The sequence below is a fragment of the Salvelinus fontinalis genome, chromosome 12 (genome assembly GCF_029448725.1).
Source record: "Salvelinus fontinalis isolate EN_2023a chromosome 12, ASM2944872v1, whole genome shotgun sequence".
Taxonomy (NCBI): domain Eukaryota; kingdom Metazoa; phylum Chordata; class Actinopteri; order Salmoniformes; family Salmonidae; genus Salvelinus; species Salvelinus fontinalis.
Genome location: NC_074676.1, coordinates 20,161,916 through 20,173,589, shown reverse-complemented (window position 1 = coordinate 20,173,589; position 11,674 = coordinate 20,161,916). Strand labels below are relative to the sequence as shown.

The 11,674-nt window shown below is 44.7% G+C and overlaps 1 long non-coding RNA gene across 1 annotated transcript; it reads right to left on the bottom strand.

The window, feature by feature from the left end:
- Positions 1-4,159: 4,159 nt before the first annotated feature.
- Positions 4,160-4,884, bottom strand: LOC129866952 (uncharacterized). The gene is made up of 3 exons (XR_008761556.1): positions 4,677-4,884; positions 4,525-4,583; positions 4,160-4,240 (listed from the first exon to the last, which is right to left on the bottom strand). It is a non-coding gene; the product is annotated as an uncharacterized LOC129866952 (long non-coding RNA).
- Positions 4,885-11,674: the final 6,790 nt, after the last annotated feature.

Sequence of the window (11,674 nt, the reverse complement as noted above, 5' to 3'; positions counted from 1 at the left end):
CAAGGTGCACCTGTGTAATGATAAGGCTGTTTAATCTGCTTCTTGATATGCCACACCCATCAGGTGGATGGATTACCTTGGCAAAGTAGAAATGCTCACCAACAGGGATGTAAACAAATGTGTGCACAAAATGAGTGTGTATTAAGCTTTGTGTGTATGGAACATTTCTGGGTTGTTTTATTTCAGCTCATGAAACCAACACTTCACATGTTGTGTTTATATTTTTGTTCAGTGTGTTCAATGTGCTTCAAGTAAGTAACCCCTGTTATCTAAAGCAAACCTATTGAATAAAAGAAAGTGTCCCATTTTGAGAACCATGTTTAGTTAGGATACAGAGAGGAACAGATTGTTTAACCAGGGTGTGAACTCCACTACATAAGCAATACAACCAATAAACCAGTACCAGCACCTACTGTAGTTGGAAATTGTCAAGTTACAGTACATCAAAGACTGAAGAGAAAATATTCAGTTAAAGCAATTTTATTCATCTTTGCAGAACAGCAGGGATTCAGGCCATGACACGTGGAACCTAGTTAAAGGCAAAAAAACAGGGATAGTTAGTGTAGATGCAAGTAAACAGGGATAGGTAGTGTAGATGCAAGTAAACAGGGATAGGTAGTGTAGATGCAAGTAAACAGGGATAGGTAGTGTAGATGCAAGTAAACAGGGATAGGTAGTGTAGATGCAAGTAAACAGTGATAGGTAGTGTAGATGCAAGTAAACAGGGATAGGTAGTGTAGATGCAAGTAAACAGGGATAGGTAGTGTAGATGCAAGTGTAGATGCAAGTAAGTGTTGGATGGTTTCACAATATTAAAAGTCTTACCTTCGAAGGAGAACTGGTTGTCAAATCACAATGTATTCCTGCAAAATAGAATTCAAATATAAAGTAGAGACATTTTAAAATCCAAGTAGGTTTCGTAGAGACTGCAAATTACCTCTGATGAATCTTCACACCATGGGATTTGATTCTTTGGCAGTAGCGAGATTGTTTAGGGACAGGTCTACTGGATCTACTGCCACTCTTTGAGCCAACACTGCTAGTGGAGGGTTTAGCAAAATAAATGTATCCAGTGTAGCGGGTTTTGGAGAAGACCACCTTGCCTCTCATAGCTGTTGTGGGACTGACAGACATAGCGGACTTGAGGAGAAGGGGGCATATAGAAGTCTGTAGATGGGCCGATTCTCTGTGTACTCGCATAGCAACAACTGCTCTCAGGAGAACCACCACTGTCTGGAATCAGAGCCACTGGATACAGGCTGCAGCTCAGAACCAGAAAGGGATATCTTCCCTTGACCAGAACACTTGGGTAATGGGATGGCTGGTTGAGTGGGGCCAACTCCTGAGGCACTCATATGGCCTTTACCAATATAAGGACGAAGAGGGATATGGCCAGCTTGTGATACTTTGCTGGGCTGATGGATTTGGGCAGCTTGTTCTTCATGTAAATCAAAACTGCTGGAGTCAACTTTATTAGCTCCAAAAGAGGAGTCAACATAATTCATGTAATTTCCAAAGCCACAGGGTTTGTAAGGCACTTCTTTTGCCCCTTGTTTAACAGGGACTTTGACATGTTGCTCTGAGACAATGTTAGGGACTGTTTCCCTTTTAGATGGGATGGTGGGTGGGCTGATTCTCTGAGTGCTCACATAGCTTCCACTGCTCTGAGGAAAACCTCCAGTCTGGGTAGAGTCATAGCCACTGGATACAGGGTGCTGGACACTGGTTCCGCAGGTCACATGTTTGGACTTCTTGCTGATGGGGATTTTCACCTGTTGCTCAGAGACAAAAAATGTCTTCCCTTGACCCAAGGGCTGGTTGCTAGTGGGCTTGGGAAATAAGATGGATTGACTAGAGAAGCCTTGTCTATCTAGGCCAGAAGAGCTGGAGGGGGCAGGTCTTGGTACTCTGGAGACATAGCTAGTTTGTGACACTTTGTTTGGCTGCTGAGCATTGGGGACTATGTCATTAGGGGCATCCAAACTGCTAGAGTCACCTACACAGTTTCCAAAGCCACTGGATGCAGGAAGCTGGACCCCGGGTCTGGAAGTCACATATTTGGGCTTCTTGCTGATGGGGATTTTCACCTGTTGCTCAGAGACAGGAAATGTCTTCCCTTGACCCAAGGGCTGGTTGCTAGTGGGCTTGGGAAATAAGATGGATTGACTAGAGAAGCCTTGTCTATCTAGGCCAGAAGAGCTGGAGGGGGCAGGTCTTGGTACACTGGAGACATAGCTAGTTTGTGACACTTTGTTTGGCTGCTGGGCATTGGGGACTATGTCATTAGGGGCATCCAAACTGCTAGAGTCACCTACATAGTTTCCAAAGCCACTGGATGCTGGAAGCTGGACCCCGGATCTGGAGGTCATGTCTTTGGGCTTCTGAGTCCGATTAATTGGGACTTTGTTCTGCTGCTCAGAAACTGAATGACCAGAGGACTGGTAGTTTGTTGCCTTGGGAAATAATATTGATTGGCTAGGGGGACTGATCTTTGGGTCGCTCACATAGCTACCAGTTTTGTAAGGACCACCTTGTCCAGTGGAAGAGTGGGAATGTTTTTGTACATTAGGGGCATAGCCAGTATGGGATGCTTTGCTTGACGACTGGACATTGGGAACTTGTTCACCCTGAGCATTATAACTGATAGAGACAGCTGCATAGCTTCCAAAGATAGAGTCGGCATTATGAAAGTTACTTGGTTTGTAGGCTACATTTTTGGTTCCTTGTTCAATGGGGATTTGCTGGCGCTGCTCAGAGACGGATGGAGACATCTTCCTGGGACCTGGCTGGTAGCTTGTGGGCTTGGGAAATTGGATAGCTGGATTAACTTTTGAGGTACTCACATAGTCACTACTGCTAGGAGAGCCTTGAACAGAGAAAGGTCTAGACAGGGAAGGTTTCTGCACAATAGGGACATGACCAGTTTGTGCAGATTTGTAGAATTCAGATGGAGAAGTCTTCCCATGACCCAGGGGATAAGGGAATGGGATGAATGGGCGAGGGGGGCTGAGTCTTGGGGCACTCAGGTAGCCACCACTCTTGGAAGACAACACTTGTCCATCCTGGCCAGAGGAAGAACTGGAAGGGGAAGGCCTTTGTATAGTAGGGGCATAGCCAGTTTTTGACACTTTGAACGGCTTCTTGACATTAGGGACTTGTTCAGTCTGGGCCGCAAAACTGTTATTAGCACCACTATCGTTTCCAAAGGTTGAGCCAGCATTAGCAAGGCTTCCATAAGTATTTGAAACAGATTCCCCTGCGGGGACTTTGTTAGAATGATACAAGGGTACAGGATCAGGGCATTTACATCCATAATAACCACTGTGAGAATCTGGATCTTGGGTATAGATGAGAGGATCAGGGACAGATGTCCTTGCACTGGGGCTTTGGAGAGGCTCATGGGGCTGTAGGATGATGGTTGTGACCCATTCATTCTGGTTGGATCCAGTACGGACTGGCTCTCTCAAACCCCAGGTTGAACTGTAGCCATTTTGGGCAAGCCTTTGATCAATAGGGACATAGCTGGTTTTGGATATTTGGCTTGGCAGCTGAATGCTGGGGACTTGTTCATTGTTGTCAAAGATTGTTTGGAAAGGTCGATCTGGCTTAAGGAAGCTGTTCCTCATAGACTTCACAAATTGTTTTAAATCATGGATGGTTGCAAAACTGACATCCTTGACAATGCTGCTCAGTGCTGGCCTCTCATGCAAAGGGTTGTAGGGAGTTTGGACATCCTTACCAGTGCTAGCATATTCAAGCTCTTGAACAAAGGTGTCGGACGGAGCTGAGATAAACTCATTGGGCTCATGCCCTGTGGAGGTTCCGGTCTGGGCAGATCCAGAATGGCTAGAAACATGATTGTGATAAACGCTGGAGTGACTGGGGTAGTTTGCCTGCTCCACGGTTTCTCTTGGCTCATATTCGTTTGTTACAGTTCCACCCTTGGCGAGGCTTAATCTGCTTGGCGTAGGCTTTGGTTTAGTTGGAGTGGAGACAAGTTGTGTGTATTGCCCAGGCTCCTGGGATTGGGGGACTGGTTCTCTCTGCACAGAGACAAAGCTGGGGACTGGTTTCCCTCCACTAAACTGGTAGCTTATGCCAGCAGAGCCAGAGTCCGAACCAGACCTTGGGAAGCCTCCAGAGTTCAGGAGGTCTGAATCATCTCCATACGGGGCAGGCACACCTCCATAACTGTTGGACTCAATGTTACTGAAAGGATATTCATGCAGAACAGGGTTTCCTGAGGACAAACAAGGTGTAAAGTTTAGCCCAGTGGTGTCAAACTCATTCCATGGACGACTGAGTGTCTGCAGGTTTTTCCTTTCAATTAAGACTTAGACAACCAAGTGAGGGGAGTGCCTTACTGGTTAGTGACCTTAATTAATCCATCAAGTACAATGGGGGAGAGAACCCGCAGACATTCGTCACTCCGTGGAATGAGTTTCACACGTGGTTTAATATTATTAAGGTTGCTGTACTATTCTGGTCAATATGCAAATGGACCTGTGTCTGCAGAATTCGCACCTTTTTGGGCAGGTAAACAGTTAGCACCGTCAAACAATAGAAAACAAATCCAGAAGGCCCTGTAAAACATTGGAATTAGAAATAGGTCACCATAAACCACTTTACCAATTTACAAACAAACAGAAGACAATAAATTCAGCAATTGAACTTACCTGAAAGTGAGCCCAGAAGCCATGGCAGTCTTTTGATACGCCACCACACTAGAAACCCCCAGCAGCTATGGAGTGAGATACCAGCCCAGTAGAACTTCCCTGTGAGAGCCTTTCTGCCTTAACTGGGTGAGTGCTGGTGTCATGTATTCATTAGTGCACACCGGAGCAAAACGTTTCGTTTCGTAGAGGAAACGTTTTGCAACAACAACTAAAGTTCCTATTGAATAAATTCAGGTAGGTCTCACCCCATTTTGTTCAGTTTTATTCTGTTCGGTTCCATTTGTTATATACCTCTGGGGTGCATTCAGTTCAATTCAATGGTTACTAAGTTGTGTGACAGTTTGTACCTAATGACACGTTTTCCGCACCACTCTTCAGCAACTTTTGAGGTACATTTGCTATCGTTTTGTTTGTGTGGCCTGATCGATAACTGACCATTTGAAATCACAAAACTCATGCAGCACACACCATACAATCTCCCTCTGGGCCACCATGATCACACCGTTCTTCACTGGTCGTTCAGTACAGTACTTTTCCTTTGAATTCAACGTTGCACAACGTTTTGTCATACTGAAGGCGCCCCTGCTCTCTGGCTGGTTGATTACACAGCTGATAATGTGACCAATCTGTGACCCAGGCCCACAGAAATGTGTAGCCATTAGATAAGTGGGTCCCATTTTGAATAGAACACCACTTTTCCAATTGATTAGTCCATTCCAAAGTAAATCATCAGCTTAGACATCAATATGGCTGCAGGTACACAGGCAGAACAATTCTGATGTTTTTTCCACTAATTGGTCTTGTGACCAATCACATTCAGAGCTGATGTGATTGGTCAAAAGATTGGTTGCAAAACTTTTCTTAAACGGAAGCAAATGGAACAGAAAGCGGAGGGACCTACATGATCTTGTCCAAAATAAACTCTGGTTTTGCTCTGTTTCCGTCCCTTTGGTTATTAAACGGTAAACAGTTTCCGAAATGAATACACCCTTGGATTTCCTTTCACCGCCTAATGTTTCAGGTAGCACAGGCCCTGGGAGGCTGATATTAGTATCCAGTGCCACTGACTACTAGTGATGGGAAACCGAGGCTTTCTGAAGGCTTCGGCACTTTCACCAAAATGTGCTGAAAACCAGTTCATTACTCGTAGCTTCATTATCTGTTCACAATGCACATTAGTGACATATGCTGGTCAGCAATATAGCAGCATCTGATTATCAGATGTAAAAAACATTTGCCACTGTTTTTGTCAAAACTCCATAGCCCAAAATCAGTTGGGATCTCAGGTTTGCATTTTATATAATTCTTCCCTTTTTTTGCCTTCAAGTTTACAATATAAAAAAACAATCTATGGCATTATTTTGGATGTTTAAGAAAGAAGCTTATCAAATCAAAACAAATTTTATTAGTCACATGCACTGAATACAACAGGTTTCACCTTACAGTGAAATGCTTACTTACGAGCCCCTAACCAACAATGCAGTTTAAAAGAATTACAGATAAGAATAAGAAATAAAAGTAACAAGTAATTAAAGAGCAGCAGTAAAACAACAATAGCGAGACTATATAAAGGGGGGTACCGGTACAGAGTCAATGTGCGGGGGCACCGGTGAGTTGAGGTGATAAGTACATGTAGGTAGAGTTATTAAAGTGACTATGCATAGATGATAACAACAGAGAGTAGCAGCGGTGTAAAAGAGGGAGGGGGGGGGGGGGGGTTAATGCAAATAGTCTGAGTACCGAATTTGATTAGGTGTTCAGAAGTCTTATGGCTTGGGGATAGAAGCTATTTAGACGCCTCAAGGTCCTAGACTTGGCGCTCCATTACCGCTTGCCACACGGTAGCAGAGAGAACAGTCTATGACTAGGGTGGCTGGAGTCTTTGACAATTTTTAGGGCCTTCCTCTGACACCGCCTGATATAGAGGTCATGGATGGCAGGAAGCTTGGCCACAGTGATGTACTGTGCTGTTCGCACTGCCCTCTGTAGTGCCTTGCTGTAGGAGGCCGAGCAGTTGCCATACCAGGCAGTGATGTAACCGGTCAGGATGCTCTCGATGGTGCAGCTGTAGAACCTTTTGAGGATCTGAGGACCCATGCCAAATCGTTTCAGTCTCCTGAGGGGAAATAGGTTTTGTTGTGTGCTTGGACCATGTTAGTTTGTTGGTGATGTGGACACCAAGGAATTTGAAGCTCTCAACCTGCTCCACTGCAGTCCCGTCAAGGAGAATGGGGCGTGCTCAGTCCTCTTTTTCCTGTAGTCCACAATCATCTCCTTTGTCTTGATCACATTGAGGGAGATGTTGTAATCCTGGCACCACATAGCCAGGTCTCTGACCTTCTCCCTATAGGCTGTCTCGTCGTTGTCGGTGATCAGGCCTACCACTGTTGTGTCATCGGCAAACTTAATGATGGTGTTGGAGTCGTGCCTGTCCGTGCAGTCATGAGTGAACAGGGAGTACAGGAGGGGACTGAGCACGCACAATTGGGGGGCCCCTGTGTTGAGGATCAGCGATGTGTTGTTGCCTACCGTTACCACCTGGGGGCGGCCCGTCAGGAAGTCCAAGATCCAGTTGCAGAGGGAGATGTTTAGTCCCAGGGTCCTTAGCTTATTGATGAGCTTTGAGGGCACTATGGTGTTGAACGCTTAGATCTAGTCAAGGAATAGCATTCTCACATAGGTGTTCCTTTTGTCCATGTGGGAAAGGGCAGTGTGGAGTGCAATAGCGATTGCATCATCTGTGGATCTGTTAGGGCGATATGCAAATTGAGTGGTTCTAGAGTTTCTGGGTTAATGGTGTTGATGTGAGCTATGACCAGCCTTTCAAAGCACTTCATGGCTATAAACGTGAGTGCTACGGGTCTGTAGTCATTTAGGCAGGTTACCTTAGTGTTCTTGAGCACAGGCACTATGGTCTGCTTAAAATATGTTGGTATTACAGACTCGGACAGGGAGAGGTTGAAAATGTCAGTGAAGACACTTTCCAGTTGGTCAGCGCATGCTCGCAGTACACGTCCTGGTAATCCGTCTGGCCCTGTGGCCTTGTGAATGTTGACCTGTTTAAAGGTCTTACTCACATCGGCTGCGGAGAGCGTGATCACACAGTCTTCCAGGACAGCTGGTGCTCTCATGCATGTTTCAGTGCTATTTTCCTCAAAGCAAGCATATAAGTAGTTTTGCTCTTCTGGTAGGCTCGTGTCACTGGGCAGCCCTCGGCTGTGCTTCCCTTTGTAGTCTGTAATGGTTTGCGAACCCTGCCACATCCGACGAGCGTCAGAGCCGGTGTAGCACGATTTGATCTTAGTCCTGTATTGACGCTTTGCCTGTTTTATGGTTCGTCCGAGGGCATAACGGGATTTCTTATAACCTTCCGTGTTAGAGTCCAGCTCCTTGAAAGCGGCAACTCTGGCCTTTAGCTCTGTGCAGATGTTGCCTGTAATCCATGGCTTCTGGGTGTGGTATGTACGTACGGTCACTGTGGGGACGACGTCATTGATGCACTTATTGATGAAGCCAATGACTGATGTGGCATACTCTTCAATGCCATCGGAGGAGTCCCGGGAACATATTACAGTCTGTGCTAGCAAAACAGTCCTGTAGCTTAGTATCTGCTTCATCTGACCACTTTTTTATTGATCTAGTCACTGGTGCTTCCTGCTTTATTTTTTTGCTTTTAATCAGGAATCAGGAGGATAGAATTATGGTCAGATTTGCCAAATGGAGGGCGAGGGAGAGCTTTGTATGTATCTCTGTGTGTGGAGTAAAGGTAGACCAGAGTTCTTTTCATTCTGGTTGCACATTTAACATGCTGATAGAAATTTGGTAAAACGGATTTTAGTTTCCCTGCATTAAAGTCCCCGGCGACTAGGAGCGTCGCCTCTGGGTGAGCGTTTTCTTGTTTGCTTATGGCGGAATACAGCTCATTCAATGTTGTCTTAGTGCCAGCCTCTGACTATGGTGGTATGTCAACAGCTACAAAAAATATAGATAAACTCTCTAGGTAAATGGTGTGGTCTACAGCTAATCATGAGATACTCTACCTCAGGCGAGCAATAGCTCGAGACTTCCTTAGATAAGATGTTATTTACAAAAATACATAGTCTGCCGCCCCTTGTCTTACCAGACGCCTCTGTTCTATCCTGCCGGTGCAGTGTATAACCATTTGTATGCTGATAGTATCGTCGTTCAGCCATGACTCCGTGAAGCATAAGATATTACAGTTTTGAATGTCCCGTTGGTAGTTTAATCTTCGCGTGTTTTATTCTTCAGAGATTGCACATTTGCTCGCAGAATGGAAGGAAGTGGGGGTTTATTCAATCGCCTACTAATTCTCAGAAGGCAGCCTGCCCTCCGGCCCTTTTTTCTCCACCTCCTCTTCACGCAAATCACGGGGATCTGGGCCTGTTCCCGAGAAAGGTTAATTACTCTGAGCTTTTGACACTTTAGTGAAATCTTCTGGTCAGTAATGAAAAGCAGTGTTTGATTTTCATATACAGTAGAAGTTTTTTAAACAATATTAATTAAATCTCTGAGGCGCAGTGGTTAGCCTCCTATTAGTTACCGTTACAGGTTTGCACCTTCCATCATGCTTCCATTTTTTGTTGTGAATACCATTTTTTTGCTGTCAAAAACTGAATGTATGGCATTATTTAGGATAGAAGCTTATACTTTACTAAATAATATGAATTGTTTGAACAACAATTTGCAGAAAGTATGGTGTCGCAAAACAATTTTCAACTCTACCTGCTAAACTACCATTCAGGTGACACTACATGAAATAATCCTAACTACATTGTAAGTATGGTGTCAAGTAAAGGTCGGTGTTTCAAGAGCAACTTGGAATCGAAGAAAGCACCGGAACCACAGCGAAATCAGTGGGATTTCGTATTTTGCAAAATACGGTTTCAAAAACCACTTGATCAAACAAAGCTTCAGACATAATTTATAACGTGATGCTGTTACTTTGAAACAAGCATCGGTACATTGAGTCGGATCAGTAGTGCTTTGAAAACAGCATCGGAGCTCCGCGAATCAATCATCCCATCACTAGCAACTACTGTCACCATGTGTTGCAGAGTCATCGTTATAGCCTACAGAGTTACTGTAGGCAAACTACAGTTTAAGCCTCTGTAATTTTATTGGGTGCAATTTTGGCAATTTAGAAGATACTTTTGTATATATAGTGTATGTGGACACCCCTTCAAATTAGTGGACTAGACTATTTCAGCCACACCCATTGCTGAATGGTGTATAAAATAAGGCACACAGCCTTGTGATCTCCATAGACGAACATTGGCAGTAGAATGGCCTTACTGAAAAGCTCAGTGACTTTCAACGTGGCAACATCATAGGATTCCACCTTTCCTAAAAGTCAGTTCTCCAAATTTCTGCCCTGCTAGAGCTGCCCCGGTCAACTGTAAGTGGTGGTATTGGGAAGTGGAAACATCTAGGAGCAACGAAGGCTCAGCAGCGAAGTGGTAGGCCACACAAGCTCACAGAACAAGACCGCAAGAGTGCTGAAGCGCGTAAAAAGTGTCTGTCCTCGGGTGCAACACTCACTACCGATTCCTCTGGAAGCAACTTCAGCACGATAACTGTTCGTCAGCACAATAATTGTTCGTCGGGAGCTTCATGAAATGGGTTTCTATGGCCAAGGAGCTGTGCAAAAGCCTAAGATCACCATGCGCAATGCCAAGCGTCGGCTGGAATGATGTAAAGCTTGCTGCCATTGGACTCTGGAGCAGTGGAAACATGTTCTCTGGAGTGATGAATCATGCTTCACCATCTAGCAGTCCGATGGACAAATCTGGGTATGGCGGATGCCAGGAGAAAGCTACCTGCCTGAATGCATAGTGCCAACTGTAAAGGTTGGTGGAGGAGGAATAGTGGTCTGGGGCTGTATTTCATAGTTCGGGCTAGGCCCGTTAGGGAAATCTTAACGCTACAGCATACAATGACATTCTAGACGATTCTGTTCTTCCAACTTTTCTGCAGCAGTTTGGGGAAGGCCCTTTCCTGTTTCAGCATGACAATGCCCCCGTGTACAAAGCATGGTCCATACAGAAAGAGTTTGTGAGATCGGTGTGGAAGAACTTGACTGGCCTGCACAGAGCACTGACCTCAACCCCATGGAACACCTTTGGGATGAATTGGAACGCCGACTGTGAGCCAACCCTAATCGCCCAACATCAGTGCCCGACCCCACTAATGCTCTTGTGGCTGAATGGAAGCAAGTCTCCAAAGCAATGTTCCAACATCTAATGGAAAGCCTTCCCAGAAGAGTGGAGGCTGTTATAGCAGCAAAGGGGGGACTCCATATTAATACCCATGATTTTGGAATGAGATGTTTGACAAGCAGGTGTCCACTTACTTTTGGTCATGTACTGTAGTGCATTTATATTTTGGTTAAAATGTAAGAGACTCTTATTAGCTATACATTAAAACAGCGATATGTGAATTCTTCCATAGTAGCCCTCATATACCTTGGCTAGTAGAAAGGGACAGAAGCAATTTTTCAACCTGTTCTTGCAATACTTTCTTCATTCTCGATTCTGAATCTTATATACAGTGCCTTGCAAAAGTATTCATCCCCCTTGGCGTTTTTCCAATTTTGTTTTTTAAAAATCTAAAAAAAATCACAAATGGAAAAGTGGTGCGTGCATATGTATTCACCCCCTTTGCTATGAAGCTCCTAAATAAGATCTGGTGCAACCAATTACCTTCAGAAGTTACATAATATGTTAAATAAAGTCCACCTGTGTGCAATCTAAGTGTCACATGATCTTTCACGTGATCTCAGTATATATACACCTGTTCTGAAAGGCCCCAGAGTCTGCAACACCACGAAGCAAGATGCAACACCAAGCAAGCGGCACCATGAAGACCAAGGAGTTCTCCAAACAGGTCAGGGGTTGTGGAGAAGTACATATCAGGGTTGGGTTATAAAACATATTTTAAACTTTGAACATCCCACGGAGCACCATTTAAATCCATTATTA